Source organism: Toxorhynchites rutilus, chromosome 3 (genome assembly GCF_029784135.1).
Source record: "Toxorhynchites rutilus septentrionalis strain SRP chromosome 3, ASM2978413v1, whole genome shotgun sequence".
In the NCBI taxonomy this organism is placed as follows: domain Eukaryota; kingdom Metazoa; phylum Arthropoda; class Insecta; order Diptera; family Culicidae; genus Toxorhynchites; species Toxorhynchites rutilus.
In genome coordinates, this window is record NC_073746.1 from 226,097,062 (window position 1) to 226,119,719 (window position 22,658).

At 38.8% G+C, this 22,658-nt stretch overlaps 1 protein-coding gene across 5 annotated transcripts in view; it reads left to right on the plus strand.

Annotated features, from left to right (window-relative positions):
- Positions 1-22,658, plus strand: part of LOC129774661 (furin-like protease 2) — a 698,121-nt gene that overhangs the window by 210,022 nt on the left and 465,441 nt on the right. Inside the window, exon 1 of one of the 5 annotated variants that reach the window (XM_055778484.1) lies at positions 21,898-21,969. The exons of the other annotated variants lie outside the window; for them this stretch is intronic. The gene's annotated coding sequence lies outside the window, so the exon portion shown is untranslated. Of the gene's footprint in view, positions 1-21,897; positions 21,970-22,658 lie in introns of those variants that run through there. 5 annotated transcript variants of the gene reach the window in all.

The window sequence follows — 22,658 nt, forward strand, 5'->3', positions numbered from 1 at the left end:
TAGAGTCAGTTAGAGGCAAACAGAGCACAAAACAGAGAAAAAGTTCAATAACTTTGTCATTGTTGAAACTCGAACATATGCGTAAAATGATGTTTTTCATCAATGAATATTCTTATGAATTATGAATTATGACTTTACGGGGAAGAATCAAAAAAGATTTGTTTTCTTTTTTATTCAAAAAACGAAATATATATATATATATAAGAAATGGAAAAAAACATTTTTTTACCCAATATATACAGGATTTGATTATATACAGTGAAACGAAATCGGAGACTATATATAATCGAGTCCGCCCCACACATCTATTCGTGATCTTGTAACTTTTGCACGAATTGATGAATTTTTATTTTTTTAGTCTCATTAGACGAAAGCATATTATGGATAACTTGTGCGTCACAATAGATAATCTGTCTGGCAAGATATTTGACAAGTAAAGGGTCATCCATTAGCGACTTGACGGCTATGTGTCTTTGCGTGAACGAACTCCTAAATCATTTTAATGATCTGTCAACGTTAGTCAAAATCAACATTTTTATCAGTACAAATACATCAAATTCAATTAAAGAATCTGTTTGGCGAAGGCCTGCGAAGTATTAACACCTTTGCACTATGGTTTATTCGGCATGTGATTGGGTATTGCCGTGCAATGGTATCGATCCTAATTATTGCTCAGTTCCAGCTTCTATAAATACTCATATTTTTTTTATCGATTTCTTCATACAAGGTATCTGCTGTGGCGATTTGACCAGGTTGAAAGCGCAATGATCCCGAAACAGTAATGTTTCCTTTTGGGTGTGGGGTTTCTAGATGTGCCTGTTGATTTAACCTTGTCCAACCACCTCCAACCTGAGAACGCTTCCATTTACCCTAAGCAGATCTTTTGAGTTCCATAGAGCCGAAGAAGATCAAACCTTGAAATGCCCTCATTCCTATACATTTCAAATCCCCAACAATAACATGATGAGTAGCATGATTAGACTAAATAGTTGCTCTTAGAAGACTTGGTTTGATAATAAACCTAAATCGTTAAGTGCCACTGCGGCTAAATCTCTCCATAGTGATATATCGACGAATGCTACACAAAACAATACATTATCTGTCATTTTATTCCAATTTGAAAGATAGAGTAATAAATATTTTGGTTTCCTCCATATTACATGTATGTATTTATTTCAGCTTATATACGATGGTTAAATTTTAGAGTAAGTTTGAATAGAATGCTCGACATTAGCCCATCCTCAGAGCTTGTACAGTCGCTTCTGGTATAAACAAATATACAAAATTTGGTTAATTTCGTTCAAGTACGAATAAATACGCAAGTTTGAAAGTGTTACAATAATTGTCGATTAACCCGATTGAAGATATAATGTGATATGACATTTCCTCTTATCAAAATGATGTTCAATATCATATCCCCCAGTGGCATACTAAGTCATGACGACAGTACACGTGACAGATGCTTTAAAAGCGATACCAAATATGACACGAGTAATGGACGAATAGCTAGTTTTCAGATTCAGATCGGTCCACCAAACTTGAAAATATCTTCATTTATGCATTATTCCATAATTACATCGAATAAAAGCCACGAGGCCAAGCCGTTCACTTTGCAGCCCCGGAATATCCACGGTCATCCATTAAACATTTAAGAAGAGCATACAACAGAAAAACATGAGCGCAACCTTGCACGGTAAGATGGCACCAATCGGATTTGTTATCGGTCTTTCTGTCGTCTCGAAATCCGACCGCGAAAATAGGCGGCGATGATTACATCAGCGCCAACGCGCCGAGGGTGATTCGCGCGATAGTTTCCGGCCTCTGCGAAACTGTCGATGATGGTTGATTAGCATTGCTGTAAGAGGATTGGTGTAAAATTTTCGGTTCGCCTCTTTAGCCGGGGGCAGTTCGCGATCGGCTGCGCCGCAGGTTGGTTGTGTTCGGTAGTACCAAACTGAACGAGTTGATCGTGTAGTGAGTGGTTGGTGGTGGTCGTGTTACTCCGCTCCGTTCGTCGTGCGTTCGCCTGATCAAGCGCAATTATTGCTGTGATTGACCGAATCCAAACATCTACGAATGCGTCATCCGATACCGTGTCCTATGTCTGCGGCTTGAAGAGTTAACAATTTTTGTTTTGTTATTACTTTGAAGAAAAAAAAGCGAAAGAAAGGAAAGTGTGCTGCTTTGGATTTGTCAAAATTTTAAAAGAAATAAATGAGGTGTGTGTTGCCTTTGAAACTAGATAAAATGCAACTGAATGAGTGATTTATTAATTTGAAATCGTGGAAATAATTGCACTAAGTTCGATGATCCAATTGCGCAGTCGCATCCCACCCCGTAAATCCAGCAATAAACTAGTGCGGTTCGTTTTGAAACATCGGTCTAGTATATCTTGTAGTTTCGAGATCCCAACACATTCTGCTTTGGCACTCATGATGGATGGTTTTGTAGCTATGATTTTTATTCCGTCCTTAATAAGACGCTGATCGACGGGTACACTAATGACATCTCTCTGAAATATGGTTGGAAGCCGCGCTAATGATGGTTTTCTAATTTTCTTCACCTTATTAATCAATCTGTTTGATTGGTACCCCGCCGGGATTATGGTAATATAATAATATTTTTTCAATTTTCGTGGCATTAGAAAAAAATACACTAGTTTATTTTTGGTTTGTTTTAAAACGATAACTCTCAATATACTTTCCGATTTACAATAGAATATTATTTTATTCCAATGGCTACCTGTTAAAGTTACCAGATAATCGAAATGAAACTGAACAATTATCTCTTTGGTAGAAATTTTTGTCGCCCCTGAAAAAGACCCGATTTTGTAGCAGTTCCCTCGTAGTCTTCAAGAATGACAATTTTTAAATTTAAACATTGACTCTGGCGCCAGTATAAGCTGTTGAATGTTCACTGGCTAGAGCAACGCTGAAATAGAAATCGAAAATGACATCTGTTATACTTTTGCCCGTTGCCATAAGTTACTGAAGACCGGAGCTTAAGATGTAGTATTTCTCTCTCCTCAGAATTGAATTTAAACCTTTCTCTACGAGCATCGTCTTTAGACGACATCAGGGTGATATTGCCCATTGATCACACCAGCGCGATATGCATACTTTTCGGCGCAGTGCTCCGTACAGCGGTAGCACTCCGACGGAGCACACTACTGTATTCAAAGGGTTCAATATCGGTCATATCTCGAAAAATGTCCTATTTTGGGAGCTTATTGTTCAGTCATGATGGATTTACGAGACATTTGCACCAATCGATTCGGACCCTTCACAATCTATTGCAAATAAAATCAAAAATCCTTTTTTCAATGATTAGTTTGTTGGAATAACATTAAAATGTGAGTTTCTAAATTCCCATACATTTGTGCAGACCGCAAGGCGTTCCCCTAACATGGATAACCCAATCGAGCAATGTGTCAAGTTCGTTACTGACAATAAGAGCGAAACAATACAAAAGAGACAGTCACGGGAAGGTTGAAATTAGAGGGGAATAAACTGCAAAGATTGAAACCTCTCAAGAACAAAGAAGCAAGCAAGCAAGGTTGAGATCAGTAGCGGTGAGCAACTGCCAACGGTAGTCGACTGCGACTGTGGCGTGTTTTTTTTCAGAGATATTCAAAATCATCATGCTGCCAATATCGCAACGTAATCCTACGTCAACTATGCGCTCGTGCCTCGGAAACACGACTTCACATTTTTGACGTAGGACTGCGTCTTTCATTCCTGTACCGGGGTGTGAGTCCAAAGTTTCAAAACGAAAGAGTGACGTTGAACAGTAAGGTTTTGAACGTTAATACCTCTTTTCCGGCTGAACGGAGTGGTATGATAATCATTTCATTCGAAAGACAAAATGTCTACGAGCTATATGATTGCTAATTGTTGACCCGAAAACTTGTTTCAATAGCTTTGAAATTGCTTAGAAAACAGGTCATTGAAACCGTATATAAACTCACATACGCTCTGGATATCCATTCAGTTGATGCGGCGATGTGAGATGAGGACGATCGCACTCAGACGCCTATGCATTATAGGCTTCTTTTCCAATTCCATTTCTCTTCAGCAGTTGAACCGAACGGATGGATATAAATCATGACGCTTCCTTTGCTTTCGTTCATTTCTACCTCTACTCTCGTACCACGAGGACTCGTTTCATTGGGACCAAGCAGACAGCTCGTTAACCTACCGGTGGCAAGGCACCACGAAAGCAGCTCGGCAAAGCGCTTCAGCCGCAGCAGGAGTGAGGATGCAACATCGCTACCGACCGGAAACAGTCGCTTTGCGTGAAATTCGTCATTATCAGAAGTCAGCCGGATTGATGATCCGCTAGTTCGTGAAATTGACCAGGTCTTCAAACCCGACTTGCGCTTCCAAGGCTCCGCGGTTATTCCGCACTGCAGGAAGCCTATTCGAGGATGCCAATTTGTGTGCTATCCACGCAAAGCGCGTCACATCATGCCCAAGGACATCCAGCTAGCCCATCGTATCCGAGGAGAGCGTGCTATTAGCTTAGCGTATAATCAACAGCCTTTTTCGGGGTTCCAAATTTGATGGTTTAGAGTTCAGAAAAGTTTATGGAGACCGAACTGAAAGGAGCATTTAAGCGAAAATCGTGGTGCCGATGATAATTCCGATACCGATGACTATGGATTTGATAATGAAGAATACGAAATATATGATAGTGGATATTTAACCATATCGAAGAAATCACTTCGATGAAAGTTGCGTTATAAAATGATTTGTGTAGGAATGAAGCAATCGATAGTCGATTCTAATTTGCGCTGGGTATTTCCTCGGAGGACTTGATTCCTCTTTTGAGCATTAATAATCATTAATAATTTATTAATTAACACGATATGATATGGTGTAGTGGTTATTATCGATGTGGATATCATATTACATATCAATATTTGTTTACGAATGCTGCAATCGATCGTCGTTATTGAGAAGTTGGAATTGCTGGGTAGGGGGTCTTATTTTTACTGTGTAATTCCGAGGATTCCATTCCTTCTCAAGTGTTAAAAATCCTGTCCCGGATCAACGATGATTCCAACTGTCAGGGCTTGGGAAGTGGGTACTATTTGCGCTGGGTATTTCCGAGGCGGAATCGATTCCCCCTACGAGCGTTCATAATTCTTTCCCGGCTAAACGAAGTGGTATGACTGTCACTTTATTCGAAAGATGAAATGTCTAAGATTTATTTGCTTGTTACTTACTTATTTCCAAGTCAACGTTAGTCCTACGTCCACTTAGCGGTTATATCAAAGATACAATCCACTTCTAGTTTTTTTTTACAAAATTCTGTTATCTGTACACCCATACCTCGCTACACGGCCGCTCTTCATACGGCATTTCGCTATAACGGCCCTTTTCAATAAAGACACGTTTTAGATTTACGGCCTAAAATGTGTCGCTATAGCTGCAAAGCAAAAATTATTTTTTCGATGTCGATATATCTACATGCAAACTCTTTTATATTTCCTCTTGTTTACGAGCTTTATTCAGTGTGTGGTTTAGGTTGTCTGTGAGTGTTTTACCTAGAAAAATAGGAAACAATGAGAGACATTTTTGGTATGTAAGTACATATTTTAATATGTATTTTTGTAATAAATGTAATAAATGTAAAATAATCAGTCACGTTGGGAACTAATTTTATGCACAAATGTATGTACTTGGTTCGTAGGTATTTTTTATTTAAACGATTTTTTTAAATGCAATTTGAATGATAAAACATGTTACATATTTCACATGTTTGGATCCGATCCGATTGAATTTGTATGATTTTGTATTATACTAATTGATTCCTTATATGGCTTTTCGCTTTGCGGCCAAATTTCGCGGAACCTATCTAGACCGTAAAGCGAGGTATGAGTGTACCGTATAGAAGCTGTACCAATAAAATCGAAAAAATCTGTACTTTTCCAGATAAATCTGTACGTGTGGCAACCACGGGTGTCACCCTCGCCCCCCGTTCACTACGCCCCTGGACGAGGGTAGAAAAGATGTCATTCACGATTTGTATTCGGCTATTGCTACAGCCAGTGAGCAAAAACGAAGACCTAAAGTTTTAAATTTGGTTTTTTGTAGATTTTCCTCTGTGTGAAACATTTGCGCTGCTCAGTACTTCGTGTGCCGATGTGCTATTATACGAAAGCAAAAAGGAAACAAGAGGATATTAGCGCAACAAAATATGAGTTTGCTGCTTGCTATTATAAATCGTTTGCGCGGGAGTATAAAATAGGTCATTTGCGAGTTATATTCCATTATCACTCTAGCCAAAGAACAATCAACAGCCCTAGTTAAGACTTAGAGTTTATTTGAAAATTTTAAAGTTTGATTTTTTAAGTACGAAAGAGTTGCGATAAAACTACAGGGCCTATAATTATTAAATTTTGTTTCTTTTTGAGACACCAGATACCAGAAGTAATAAACTGGGAAATTGTATAAAATAATGTCGTAATCCTACGTTTAAAATGCGGTCGTGTCTCTGATACTACCCTTCTAATTTTTTGTGCTTTACGAAGCGATTTAGGTTCTTGGTCTGCAAGATGAGATTTTAAAATAAATCAATTTTTGTCACTATTTTCGAGTTTTTCCTCAAGACTTTCTGACTTACCTGTTCCACTGTTATATTATAGCCGCTAATGTAAAATCAATTTAAAATGGGTAGTATGCAGAGTTGCCAACTATAATGTTCGAGAAATCAAGATAGCTGGGATGCCCGGAAAATTCGTGCCGATTTTTGGGAAAAAAGAATCGGTTTTGTTTCGCCATATTTCACGCAACCTCAAGAATATATCATCCCAGAATATGTTCGCCTTTTCGTCGAAAACTAAGAAGGTATTTTTAGGCTGTCCATAGATTCGAAGTTTTTGTCCTTAAGAGAATTTGGCAGGGACCTGAAACTGTGATAATCTGAAGGTGCAATATCGGGTTAGTTTAGCTGGTGGATTAGCCACACTTCAATATAGTTTGTCGTGTTGTCAATGAGACATGAAGTTTGCCGTTACCTTGGTGAAGTACGCCACCTATCACTTTGACTAATTCTGGAAATTTGTCCTGGATTGCTGCCTTTCATTTGACCAGGAGCGAGCAGTATTTGTGGTAATTTATCGACTGTTTGTTTGGTAGGAGCTCATAATACAAAATCCCTTTCCAATCCCATCATACATATAGAATGATTTCTTTCTAGGAGTGAAGACCAGTTTTGGGGTTAGCTAACGGTGGTTGATTTCTCTTACCCCAAGTAGTTTAAGGCTCAACATGGTCGTGAATGATCGATTTTCACACACGTCACGATTTGCTTCGAAACTGTTTTTCGTTGATTTTATGGAGCGAGTCGCAGATGGAAATGCTATCCATCGAGTTATTTGGGCAAATGGTGTGCAACCTACACATCAAAACGATTTTATAAATGAATTTAGCTTCGCGATCAACTGCGAAGCATCATCCAGGAACGCAGTTCAAATTTTGAATAGGTTCAATAAGTATAAGGAAATTACATACTCTTGTACGGTTTTTTGGAATAGAACTACGTCTTTCAGGAAGGGTGCCAAATCAGAAAACAGGTCACGTTTTTGTGAAATAAAATTAACGTTAATAACTATTTTCACAGCAAACAAATTCTGATACTTTGCACACCAATGGATTCGCAAATTCTCTAAGATTCGTTTGATATACTATAAAGTACAATCCTCTAGTGCCTAAATATTTTAAATTAATGAAAACTGGAAGCATTCTCATTTTCCAATACATTTGTTCTGCCGATTTGTGTGCATTCCCGAACAGAGCTGTCAATAACGAGCAACTGATACATTCCTTTCTATCCGTTTTCACACCACTTCTCGTTTGGTGGTCATCGTAGCAACATGGTTGCCGCAGAGCGTCGAGCGGGAGAGGATTGTTTTCTTGTTGGGTGGAGGAGGAGTATGGAATAGAGTTTCTTTCCACAAAGGACCACACACACAGCTCGATACAAGGAGAGGAAGCCCTCTGTATCGAGGTGTGCTACGACAAAGAAGAGCAGCATACGAGAATTTTTTGTGCTAGTGCGGATATGGAAGAGTATGCAGAATTTTGGAATATAGATATACACTGCATTTATTTAGATAAACGTATATTTCATGGAAGTATGCTTTCAAATTCCAGCAGGGTAACCTTACTGTTACATGTTGTGAGGTTGGACCACATCTCAAGCGGAATATAGGAGCAAAAGGGTTCATAGTTTGTGATCGATATCTGAGTGGGAAGGAGAAAGTCTAATGCGAGTTTAACCAAATAAACGAGAAGTGGTGATAGCTTTCGACTCTACTCGACTCTTTCGAGTCTACTGAAGTAATAAAAAATTAAATAGCCAAAAAGATATTACAAAAATTTCGATGCATTCCGTAATTCTACGTCGTATAATTCCGTAGTTCAACGTCGAAACTTGCGGTCGTGTCCCAGATACAACCCATTATAATTGTTTTTAATCATCTATACTTATATTAGGCTGTCAAAAAAGTCCTGCGGTATTTCCGCGATGTGTCGTTGTAAGCGCGTAGTTCTAGTTGTATTCATTGTATCGAGTCATACTATAGCTTGTTGGAAAGGTATTTCCAACTATAAGTCCTTGACAGTGTTTTGTTTGGTTAAGTCGTTCGTGAGTTATAGTGTCGCAAATATGGAGCAAAATAAAGAGAAAATCCGACTTATTTTACAGTACTACTATGACAAAGGCAAAAATGCATCTCAAGCTGCCAATAAAATTTGTGCAGTTTATGGACCCGATACAGTTTCCATTTCCACCGCACAACGATGGTTTCAACGTTTTCGTTCTGGTGTAGAGGTCGTCGAAGATGCGCCACGCTCCGGAAGGCCTGTCGTCGAAAATTGCGACAAAATCGCTGAATTAGCCGAGAAAGACCGGCATAGTAGCAGCCGAAGCATCGGCCAAGAGCTGGGGATAAGTCATCAAACCGTTATTAACCATTTGAAGAAGCTTGGATTCACAAAGAAGCTAGATGTATGGGTGCCACACAAGTTGACGCAAAAAACATCTTTTACCGTATCGACGCATGTGAATCGCAACAAAATCGACCCGTTTCTGAAGCGGATGGTGACTGGCGATGAAAAGTGGGTCACTTACGACAACGTGAAGCGCAAACGGTCGTGGTCGAAGCCCGCTGAAGCGGCTCAGACGGTGGCCAAGTCCTCTTTAACGGCCAGGAAGGTTCTGCTGTGTGTTTGGTGGGATTGTCAAGGAATAATCTATTATGAGCTGCTTCCCTATGGCCAAACGCTCAATTCGGACCTGTACTGCCAACAACTGGACCGCTTGAAGGTAGCACTCATGAAGAAGAGGCCATCTTTGATAAACAGAGGCCGCATTGTCTTCCATCAGGACAACGCCAGGCCACACACTTCTTTGGTGACGCGCCAGAAGCTCCGGGAGCTCGGATGGGAGGTTCTTTTGCATCCGCCGTATAGTCCGGACCTTGCACCAAGTGACTACCACCTGTTTTTGTCCATGGCGAACGAGCTAGGTAGTCAGAAGTTAGCCACAAAAGAGGCCTGTGAAAATTGGCTATCCGAGTTTTTTGCCAATAAGGAAGCGAGCTCCTATAACAGGGATATTATGAAGTTGGCATCTCGTTGGGAACAAGTCATCGAACAAAACGGCGCATATTTGACTTAAAACAGATGGTTGTAACTAATTTTACAATCTAACAGAACTACGTATTTGAAACATTAAAAAACCGTCAAATAATTATTTTCATTCAAAACATACTGATTCGAAACTGCCATCGAGTGTGCTAATTTTATAGAGTATCTTTCTGTCATGTCAACTTCAAGTTTTATTGAATTACGATACTGCACCCGTGATAACACGAATCGTTTCGAAATAGATGGAATAGATAAACCAATAAAAGAGTAAGTATTATATAAGTGCCGACCGGAGAGATTTTTATGTAGGCTTTTTTACAGGGAAACTGGAATCCCAGTATATTTATTACGGATGATAAAGTAGAAAGTACAAAAATCAAGAAAAATCAGGATCATTTAAGAAAAATCAGGTAAAATTGAATGTTTGTCGGGTTATCAGGGGAATGGCCAAATAGTCTGGGAAATCAGAATGGTTGGCATCTCTGGTAGTAGGTCGTAAAGGTACTTAACATTTTCCTATTTTTTGTAATTTGAGCATGAATGGTTCGATGATTAGGGGATGATTTTAGCTTTGCGCAGTGGCGATAACGTAACCAATAAGGTACGAGGTGAGATTAGTGCTAGATGAAAAAGAGATGATTAACCAAAAATCGATTTTTCCGAATCAATAACAGATTATGACGATATGTTACTTTTACTACATGGTTTTCCATATTTCATGAGAATTCACAAGGTTTAAAAAGCTATTGGTATATGTTCAATCTTGTATTGAATTGAATTTCCCCAAAACTGATATGATTTATTATTGGATTCAATTTCGAAGGAAGGTTTCGAGAAACGTACAATCACCGCAATATTGAAAGTGAATTTTAATACAAAAAAACCTTACCCCATTGGAATAGGTGACGCTAGAACAAGGCACTAAACCCGGCTGATATGTCACGCACAGGAAACAGTACTCTTGTTGCGTTTCCTGAGAAAATTGAAAAGTAAGGGATCGAGAAGAATTAATGTGATTAAGTTTGAATGGAGAATAATGACTCTTCGTCCGTCCGGTCCGGCTCGAAAGGCGAGTTGAAAAAGTGGGTCAGTTAGTCTTGCTAGACCGAAAACGTAACTCCAAATAATAGCAACAAAAAAGTGGAGAGGAAAACACGAGCCGAAACACCATCTGTGTTCGAGTGGACGAGGAGCGAAAGAGCGCAAATGAAAGCACGGATCAAGCGGCGACTGGGAAAAAAACGTAGAGAAAACTTTTCCTTTCGTTTTTGAGTCTAACTGAGAAGTCTGGCCGTTTTTGTGGGTTTGAATTTTTAATCGAGCCGGCAAAAACCGGTTTGGATTAGGAGCGATTTGGGTGCGTACGCGTGTGTGCGAATGTCATAAACAATTCGAACCATGTGTGGTAATGATACGTAGCAATCAGCTGTTCGACCTAAGCAGTGATTAAAGCGAATTTGAACAACAACAGAGAAATTGTGAACGATGAAATGGGTCATTCGAGATTGGCATGAATCACATCATTGCCATTATGAGAAAGGGTATTCTTTTCCCACCATCATTTCAGAGTTATTTCTGTGTGCGGCAATGGAGTCGACATGGAAGAAACGAAACGGATGCTAATTCGATCAAGTGGACACTTGACCCGAGTGGCGCCAGGGCGACAATTCTATTAGCATCGATCAGCTGTCAGTCCCCATTGCGTTGTTCACAAAAAGGACCTGCAAGAGACTAACGACCACCATTACAATTACCATTAAGGTTACAATTACACGGCATTTAACCTTACTTACTGCTAGGTACCGTTTGAGCAGATGGAAAACTTTTCAAGATGCGAGCCAGCTCAAGTGACACACTCCATCCATGAACGATATGCTCTTGAGGGTTGCTGGGACTCTTTGCTGGATTACTAGGTTCCACACGACCTGGCACTGAACATCAGGACACAAAAGAACTGCCAAGCTGCTTCTCTTGACGATGGCTCCAAAGTGTATTTTCTCAATGGATCAACTATGAAAACTATTATTGCGAGCATTATGCCACATACCGAAAGCGGAACAGTGTTGAGCAAAGTCTATTTGTGTGCGCTTTTAGTGCTCCGTCTGTTGGATTATGCTTCAAGCTGGCCATCAAGGTCAATCGCTACTAGCCATCTGAAATGAATCGTACATTTGCTTCGCTTTTTTTGCTGTACCTAATAAAAATCGTGCCGTCTACACAAACCAAACACTTGACCAGGAAGAAACGAACCATTATGAAGGAATTCAACAGCAACCAATTCAAATCCCGTAACAATAAAACGCCTTTTGCTTTTAGTAGGTCATACCGACGGAGAGTTGGATTCGCACGAGCCATAATAGCGACCATGGTTTTTAAATGTCAAACACAGGCGTTACAAAAAAAAGCCCAACGCAAAGTGCAGCTGAAATTACTCCACATCTACACGATTTTACGTAACGTGAGCCGTTTCTAGCGTTGACTCCGGCCAGAATCAATTCCAGTGGCCTATGTCGGTGGATGTAGTAATTCGTGCACAATGGAGAATGAAATTACAACAGCCTTATACCCAGTCTAACGTTGACGGTTGTGTTGTTATGCGGCACGACAAGTAATGCAATTGCAGCAGCGCGAAGTTTTGCCACTGGAAACGGCCACACGACATTTGTCCACCTGGGCAGGCAATCACTGTCGTCAGCTCGTAGCCGTTGATGTTTTTTCCCCTCATATCCCCATACCCCCCCTTGATAGTGGTGTCTACGAGGCGACGGTGCATTGTGCGAAGAAATTCAATCTTATCCAACGTACTTAATGCAGTTGACAGTGAGGTCAGGTTACTGACGCTGTGGGGCCAGAGTGTAATGATAGTTATGACTTGTGTTGCATTGTTTGTACTAGAGAAAAATACGATGTCAAAGATAAAATAACGTGTAGATGATGCAACGGTTTCAGTCGGCTCTGAGGAGGTATTCTCTCGAGTTCGACATAGCCCGCTATGATTATAATGTTTAAGCTTGTGCACGTAAAATTGCGTACACACACGTTTTGTAAAGATTTTTGAAATACTGCACCAACCACTGAAATATTTCGCTAGAATAACAGTTCATTATTTTATCTCCATTTACTGATACTAAAGGTTGAACAAGGCAAAATTCGAACACGAAAATCTTGGTAGAGTATAATTATACGTTTGAACATACTAGGTTTTGTGTTTATTGTAAGACCATTATATCAGCCTTATTTCTTAACTATAGCACATTGCCAGGAGTTTTCCATTATTTATGCGCCATGCATTTTTGACGTGATTGAGTTTAATCAAAGAAAATATAACGACGCAGTGAAAAGATGGGTGGAACTTTTAACCACAGAACAGACAATGTAGGGGAAAGTCGGGAAAGACGGACAGGATGGGAAAACCAGTCAACTATGTATAATTGATAAATTAAAATTTTATTTTTAATTTTAATGATGTACAAACTTGCAATACACTGTATCAGTGTATACAGTGTATACCTTTGACACTTACTCTGTACACCTAGCTGGTCACCTGTTTAAATTGTAGATAAAAACAAAAAAGTAATCTGCAAATAGCTGATTGATCTGCAGAAAATAAGGTTCTCATTGTTAACAAGTAATTTTTTGTGGTATTTTTCGTTACGTGAATGTTTTATCATCACTTCTATTTCAGTTCATCGAATCAGCGGTGAGGTTTTCTCATTTTTACTCCAGACATATTGATGAAAATAAGAACTAATCAAGTCGGGTAAGACGGACAGTCCACCGAAGGAAAAGGAATTTAGTTTGAGATGGAAAATCTCTCACTCCTTTACAAAATTAACGTCCATTTCACATTAATACGTTTCCAATTCGTAGGTCACCTTTAGTTCTCAATCAGTTCAAATAACCCATTCGAGGTGGTTTTGAGCAAGCTGCGCCATGTTGTAGTGTGTATCTCGATCTACGCAGAAGATACTACTCGTTTTAGCTCTTCAAATCACTCATACTGCTTGTAAGCTACTTATTCTATTCGTACGATCACTCCTCATAAGTTCATGATAGTGTTTTGATCTTGTAAACAAGCTGACCAGTCCAGAATCTGAAGCCTCTATGATTCTAATGATTCTGAAGTACTTCGTTGCACTTTTGACTGTTCATTAGTGTTGATGGCAAGCTACCTAAACCAAGCCTTTTTTCTCCTCAAACCATAAACATATCATCTCCAAAGCTGCGGGTCCAAAAACTAAAGTAGAAGCTAATGCCATGTGTTTTACAATTTCAGGAGAACTTCTCTAATAAAAAAAAAAGTCACAGGAGGGTTGTGTCGGGACACGACCGCATAGTTGACGTAGGATTCCGTTAGGTTGTTGCATGCTGATTTTGGATATGTTTGAAGAATTACATCGTTAAATTCTTTGATAATGCCATTGTGACTCTGAAAAGGGCTGTTTTGTTCGGTTGTTGGGTATTGTTTGTTCACTCCACAAGTGTTTACAACCGAGTGATGATGACAGAAGGATGGTAATTAGTTGTTAGATGGTGCGTATCATGATAGAAGATGCCGAAGTGGAATGAGATATGATGAAAGCCGCTATCTGTGGCTCTGTGTTATGTATGGATGAAATAAAGAAAAAAAAACTCATCAGTGTAATATTAGATAATTATCACTGTCGAACACAATTATCAATTTTTCTCACCAGAAAAACAACATGTTACTTTTTATCATAGAAATAACATATTTGAAATAGAAAAAAATTATTTTCTTTTATAATTTTTACTTTCTGAGTGTTTATTCAACCCATTTCCATTTTCGCTTCAGACCCAACGTAACACGATGCTATATGCTTTAATGCGAATTTTAACTGGACTGAGCACCAAATACGATATGTAGAGTATATGGGAAACCACTTTTTCGAATATTCCTTCACTTTTCCAATTTTTCTCGTCGTATAAACTTTCCTTGGGTGAAAATGAACACAACAAAACAGACAGCTTAAACCAAATGACCCGTTCTCGAGCGCTAACACACCTTGGTTTTTATTTATGAAAATTGTAATAAATCGTTTCATATATCAAGTCATTTTGCACACAACTGCTACCATATACAATTTTACGCTTACACTTGTACTATTTTTTTTACAATACATGATCGGTCATTGATGTTAAATTTCACGAAGCAACCCACATTAAAGTTCCAAATTTAAACTTTATTTGCTAGAATTAATCGTATCACTTACCTTACTTGCAATACAAAAATGCCCCCGACTTGCATATATTTGCAATGCCGATTTTCCCCAGGTGGCTTGGTTGTGATGCCTCTGTTAAGGAATACATTTCGGTAGGAATAAAAGTTCACCTTACTTTCATGTATTTGCAATGCCGATTTTCTCCTGGCAGCTTGGTTTTGATGTCACTATTAGGGAACACATTTCGGTGTGAACAAAAGTTCCCTCTACTTTGATGTATTTGCAATGTCGATTTCTCCGTATTTTCAACCAATCAGAACGAGGTATTTCCGTTTGGAGATGTTTCGATTGTTTGATAGTAACTATCTTATATTATGTTATTTTATTCATTGTGATGAATTGTTATGGAGTGCTCAGATCAATTGGAACAGGAAATAACTGAGCAATAATTGTAAGTACATCAGCCGTCGCATGTGTCGTCAATTTCGACCAATCAGAAGTGGATATTTCCGTTAGGATAGGGGTTGAGATTTTTCAATTGTTCGATAGTTTGTTTCATGACATATATTATTTGATTCAATGTAAAAAAATGTAAATGTAATAGAGTGCCCAAATCGATTGATGCAAAAATCTCATCAATCCATCATGAAATATCTGACCAATAAGCGTTTGAAATTGGACAATTTTCACGATGTGCTCGATTTTCGATTTTCAATTTGTACCCCAATATGTTCCGGAAAGACGTAATCTTACGTCAAAAATTGAAAAATGTTCGGCGGGAAGATTAAAATTACAAATTCCTGGTATATATTTGATAGAATGTGAAAGCTTTTTTTTAAGAATTTGACCAGCGGCGGTAACGAATTTACAAAAACGACACATAAAATGAGGTGTCAAAAATATATTTTTCAGTTGGATAATGTCAAAGTTTCCATATATATTTAGAATGGTTTTAGGCGGCTCGCACACCGGAGCAATAAGCAACTAGCAAGCTGAAATACGCAATTTGTAACAGGCAACATATTTTGTTGTGCTTCGCATACCAAAGCAATAAAAACGCCTAATGAACGAAACTTGCCAAATTATGGGCGATAAGTTGGTCTTCAACCGACATGTTGTGTTGCTAGCGATATGTGTTGCTTTACAAACGCGAGAGCGATATCGTATTGCTTCGGTGTGCGAGATCAACAAAAATTAAATGTAAAAACCCATCGGCGATAATATTGCTTATTGCGTGTTGATAGCTGCTAGTTGCTTATTGCTCCGGTGTGTGAGCCGCCTTACATTTCAAAACTAAAGTGTTAAAAGTAGCTCCCTTGGCGATATGAGAATATTCAGTTCAAATGGAGTCTTTTTGTAATTGTTTTGACGTAGGACTACGTCTTTCATTTCTATACCGGGATGTAAAATCAAAGTTTCGAAAACGAAAACGTTACGCCGGAGACCGAGATTCTGAGCGTTAATAGATCCTAAAAAACTGAACGAAATGGTATGATAAACACTTCATTCGAAAGATAAAATGTCTACGCGTTATATACTTGTTACTTTTTGATCCAAAAACATGTTTCAATAGCCTTAAAATTGCTTTCAAAACAGGCTATTGAAATCATCAATCGGTATATAAGCGAGCGCCGCTCGGAAATCCATTCAATTATAATTGAACAGCGATTGAGGTACCATCGCAGAAATGAATGGATGATTCCCTAACACAGACTTTAACACCATGGAGCCTGGGGAAACTGGCATTGCAAAGTAGATACGAGCAGCGGATACTTTCGTACTCGTTTGCGTTTTTGCAATCCGGAATGTGTTTTCCCAACACAGTTTCCAAAATCAATAAGTTGAGAAAATCGGCATTCCAGATCTCAGCAGTTCTTTTTATACCCCCATGCATTTTTACACTCCGAAATGCGTTTTGCTAAAACGGTCTACAAAAGCGGGTACAAATGCAACGCTTTGGCTCGGTTATCCAAGACTGCATGCCCCTTCATGTCGCCACCTCACTGAACTTCTACGCATACCATTTGATGATTAGACAAAATGTTGATAACTATTTGCTGCGATAATCTTTACCATAATGCATGAATTTTCATTCATTCACTAGTTTAATCAATAATTTAATCAATAGCTCTGATATCGTACCCAATGAGGATCATTCGCAGTGCGCTTGTTGCTAATTGGAAAAAAACACAAATGATTACAAAGCCAACGGCAGTCCTACGTCAACCTTGCGGTTATATCATAGGTATAACCCATCCATAGTTTTTGTTCATCGCAAAATGGCAAATATAACGAAATATTAATTTATAATTTCTGCTAGATACATACGTGTATTTGTATTGTTGTATAGTATTCGAATATATGGGGACTTTACTCAAACTGTGTATTTTTACTTTCACCAAATAACAGCTCTGTACACATTACATTCAGCATCGTTCCAATCAGTTGTATCGAACATATGATTTTGAGGAAATGCATATATTCCCTTTCTGTACCGAAATTACCTAGAAGTTCTAAATTCCATATAAATTCCGAAAATTTTCTAACAAATCAATAGTTTTTGCGTCAAAAGAGAGATTCGCCCAATACACTGATATTTTTGATAGATATGAAGAACCTTAAATATGTTGTTTTGCGCTGGAAATAATTTTGTTTAGAATGAATGTTTCTGAACTAATGTCGATGGTTGCACTTTTAGAATTTACCTTGTTTATCGAAACAAAAAAAAACGAAAACTAACGTAAACAGATCTGCACTAAAGGGTGTGTCACATCAAATTGCATCACGGAAAAAACGCTGTAGAAATTTAATTTTTAGGAATTATATCTTCAGCTTTCGCTTATAATCAGATAAGAGTGTATAGATCACGTTGGCCATGCTTCACTGTCAATTTTTCGTAACTTTAGAAAAATGTCGTCGAACGAAAAACAGCGTTGTGAATTAATCCTGTGCACTCATTTCGAGAATCCGGAGTTGTCACATCGGGACATCGGTAAGATGCTGGGAATCGTCCAATCCACGGTCAGCAGAGTACTAAAACGATACTTCGAGAACCTAACCATCAACCGGAAGGTAAAGAACGGCAAAAATGGATGCTCCGTCAGTGAAAAAGATCACAAGCGCGTAGTTAGGCAGTTTAGACGTGATCCGAGAAGTTCGGTCCGGGATGTCGCCAATAAGCTGAATTTGTCAAGTTCATTCGTCCAACGGACCAAGCAGCGGGAGGGCCTGCGCACATACAAGGTTCAGAAGGCTCCTAATCGCGACGAAAGGCAAAACATGGTGGGGAAGACGCGAGCCCGGAAGATGTACACCGAAATGCTGACGAAGCCGCATTGCCTGGTAATGGACGACGAAACCTACGTCAAAGCGGACTTTCGTCAGCTGCCGGGCCTGTTGTTCTTCTCCGCAGAGGACAAATTCAGCGTTCCGGAGGAGATTCGCAAGCAGAAACTATCCAAGTTTGCCAAAAAGTGCATGGTGTGGCAAGCGATCTGCTCTTGCGGAAAGCGGAGCGCCCCCTTCGTGATGACCGGCACGGTAAACGGGCAGGTTTACCTTAAGGAGTGCCTACAGATGCGCTTACTACCACTATTGAAGCAGCACGAGGGCCCAACCAACTTCTGGTCGGATCTCGCTTCGTGCCACTATTCAAAGGACGTGTTGGAGTGGTACGAAGCCAACGGGGTCACCGTCGTGCCAAAGGAAATGAACCCGCCCAACGCGCCGGAGCTTCGCCCAATAGAGAAATATTGGGCGATTATGAAGCAAGCCCTCCGGAAGAACCCAAAAGTTGTCAAATCGGAGGCGGACTTCAAGAGAAAATGGATTTCTGTTCAAAAAAAACTACAACCTGACGTTGTACAGAACCTTATGGACGGGGTAAAGAAGAAGGTGCGAGCATACGGGCTTGGGCTCGAAGTATGAATAAAAAGAAAATGCCAAAAGTTGTTTAATAGTTTTTATTTTACTGTCTAAAATTTTCAAAAGGATCGGTCTACTGGGCGAATTTCTACAGCGTTTTTTCCGTGATGCAATTTGATGTGACACACCCTTTATACATAGTGTTGTTGATTTGAATAAGTTACTCTAATCTGTTAAAGGTTGATGCTCGAAAATATGGATCTAAATAACATAATGAATTACAGAGCCAATCATTTTATTACAAATGGGTCGGATTCATTCCGTTTGGCCAAGGCTTCGCAGATGAAAATTCGATCTATTATGTTTTTGTTGTGAATTGGTGTGACATTAATAAAATCGAACTTCTGTTTGAATACGCTCTGCTCTGAGCAAATATTCTAAAACTATTCACCATGACAGTGGTACCGTGTCGACGTCTGGTGGCGACTTTCAATTAGGGGCCATAATTTGGGTCCCAAACTCAATATATAATCTATATCGGATAAGAAGACACGAAACCAATTTGAAATGTTAAAAGTTGAATGAACATTTTCACATCATGTTATTTAATTACTTGGAGCACGTATTCCTGACTCTTATTCAACCTTTTTTCTATACAATTACGACATTTTTACTGAAACAATTCTCTAATGAGATTATTCCACCACCTGCAAAAAAGTGTTTTTTAAATATTCTATTCTATTTATATTCTATTGATACAGAAAAGTTAATTTTCATTCATGATTTTAAATTTAAAAACGTGTTCATTCCGCCTGGAAATCAATTAATATCTTCGGCGCCCCCAAACTAATAAACTAATAAAGCTCATTGCCGTCAACGCAATTTTATGGTCGAGCTCCTGGACAATGCCACGACCAATGCTGTCACATTTTCATTTGTACCGAAAGGGATAAAAATCATTTTCATCTGAATTTTTTTTTCCAAAAATCTGTACCATAGAAGATGAAAATGTTTTATGTGCATTATCAAAATACATTTTTTTCTACAAAATATAACATTTACTCACTAACTTCCTATTTACATTTACTTACTATAAATACTACATTAGAACTTTGAGCGTCGGATCACTGAAATCGAATCTTTTTCTTATTTGCTTGATCAGCTTCACGAAAAAATCCCGAAATACCTAAAAATATCCCCAAACAGTGTCTGCCTTCGTCGTTCATTATTCTGATAGTTTCTTCTGCTGCCATCCCAGCATAAATATTCTTGCCGCTTTTCATATGATCTTCAAATTCAATAACATTGGACATTAAAACAACGTTAGATTTCTCACAAATATTTGTGAGAATAGTTAGATAAAAATCTTTCATGTAATGAATTCAATTTTTTTTTATTTCCTCGTGAGTTCAGATTTTTTCAGCCTGGAACAAACAATTCAATTTGTTGATTTGGATCAAAATAAACTCCAAAAAACCAACCGAGTTAATCTTCGAGGGCAGTCAGTATTCTGCAAGCAGACTGATTTTTGTCACAGTTATATTGAACTCTTTTTCATCTATACATCTATAGTTCTTTAAAACTCTGTATCGCAATCTGTACCGTTAAAAGTATTTGTTGCATAAAAATTTTTTGAAAATAGTACTCAAGCCTCAAATTACTGAAACTTTTACTGCATCAGTTATTGAATATTTCGGACTGCCCTATGATGTTTGATCAAATGTTTAAAATTCAAGATTGGGATCATCATATCGTTACTTTGAACGATGCCTGAAAACGCTTCCAATACTTTGTTGAAGCTTGTTAGATTGGGAATATTTCTGAGATTTAAATTGAGGGTCCAATCATCGAAATCAAAACTCTGCCTCATCTGTTTTCCGTACTCAACGACTACTAATAACTTCCATTATTCTTATGATTTTATCCACATTTCGAATGCCTGAATGGAATCGACGAAATTGCCAAAATTACATGTAATTCCCAAATTGCACGTGATTAGCTCGACATTATCGGCACTCTGTCCAAGCAAAACTGTAAAATGTATCGGATTTTCTCTTTGTTGATTTCCATTGTTAACACACAACTTAATGGAATAAACAAAAAACACGAAAATTATCTAGGGTATTTTGTAAATTGAAACATATTTCTTCCATTTATTTACGCCAATTTATGTGGAAAATCAATCATTTAAATGAACATTTGTTCGCATAGCTACTTACTTAGCTACGTACTTAGTTTCAATAGTGTGATCCTTCACGAACGGATTGTTTTACGAATCTTCAGAATCCGTTCGCAACAAAATGAGTTATGAACGTGTGCCATATTTCATCGAAACGTGACGTTTACTGTAAGTCATCCAGAAACACGTCACAAATAACTATTGAATACGACGTAGTTAACATGCGAAGCCAGCACTATAATCTATTTACCCTTGAAAGTTCTCGGACCATGAACGCGCGTGGGCCCCTATGTGGCACAACGGAAACAGTTAAAAATGTATTAACCTCCATTTCACTTGTTGACCATGGCTCATTTTCTACCGAAGTTCTGCCAATGCTAACTCAGACCGACAAAATGCATTCAACACACGGCGCAATAATTAAAAGGTAGCCGAATCCTTCTTACGCCCAGAACGAAGCGAAAGTTCAAGTTGCCAGTAACAATTTCGAATGGCGTGCATAAAACGGGCGCCGTTCGCTCCACGGTATGTATTCGAAACATAAAAAATGAAAACACCACGCGACGACCATTGGGTGCGTAACGCAGCATGACGACGCGGTGGCAATAAGATTAAAAGCTAGCCTCCTCTCCAGTGGCCTTTCACTTCCTCGGCGTAATGTCAATGGCGTGCGGCAATCGGCGAGGACGATTACGCCGAGTGTAGCTTTCGCATTCGATCCTACCACCTTTGAACCGGCTGGATTCGTGATTGGCCATTGTTTCGCTTAGAAAAACATGCTGATTTCTTAATTGAATCCGATGATTTGTGCCCGTGCGGAAGCACGTCAAGCAGGTCGGACGTTTTGTACCTGCTGATTCTATTATTTGGTTATGATTTACGCTGAAAGTACGCAGCGCGGCCCGTTGAAGAAATTAAAAATACGTTTTCTATGAACGAATGCGAAAAGCACTAATTGATTTTTTCTCTCTTTCTCTCACTCACTTTATTCCACAGGTCAGTCCGAGTGCGGTTTCGAATAGGCCGATTGCATGATTGAATCAACTAGATAACGCGTTTATTTGCCAAATGGTGTTCTTTCACGCGGCAGGTACGCATAATGAATTGTGATGAAATTTCAATTACGGAGAACCACGCCGTGTGTAATGAACCATAAATTTGCGAAGTTTTGCTCGGGCTTGATGTAATTATTAGGCACAGGTGCATAAATGCGTGATTGAATGTGTTTGGTTTTCGTAGGTGAGATTTTCCGCGAAGCGGCACTGGAACCAGTTTTTCTTTTGAATGGTAGTATTTTTCACACGCATTTGCATCGAATTTCAAAACACTTTACATTTGACCTCTAACAATTTCGTGGAGATTATTTTAGGGGGTATTCAGGCATAGAAGCACGAATTTCGGACGTTGTTTTGAGCTTCGAACAAAAAATTGTAAGTGGTTGTATCTAGGACACGACTGCATATTTTCGACGTAGAACTACGCAATTACATTATGCAATCCACTTGTTTACCACTTCGAATATTCTTTTAGAATGCATCGAAATTTTGTAATAGATTATGTTCTTCGTTACAAATAAATTTGATGAACGTCCTTTTACGTTTGATATGATGCCTAGGACTACCAAAATATGTGAACGGAAAAATTGTCAAACGATCATTGTATTTTACTTTTTGCACATCTCATGTTTAGGTAGTTCTCGAACCGCCAAAGTTCATTCACCTATAGTATCTGAAATGACGATTTTCTTCTCAGTTTAAAAGCACGTTTTAGGGAAACATA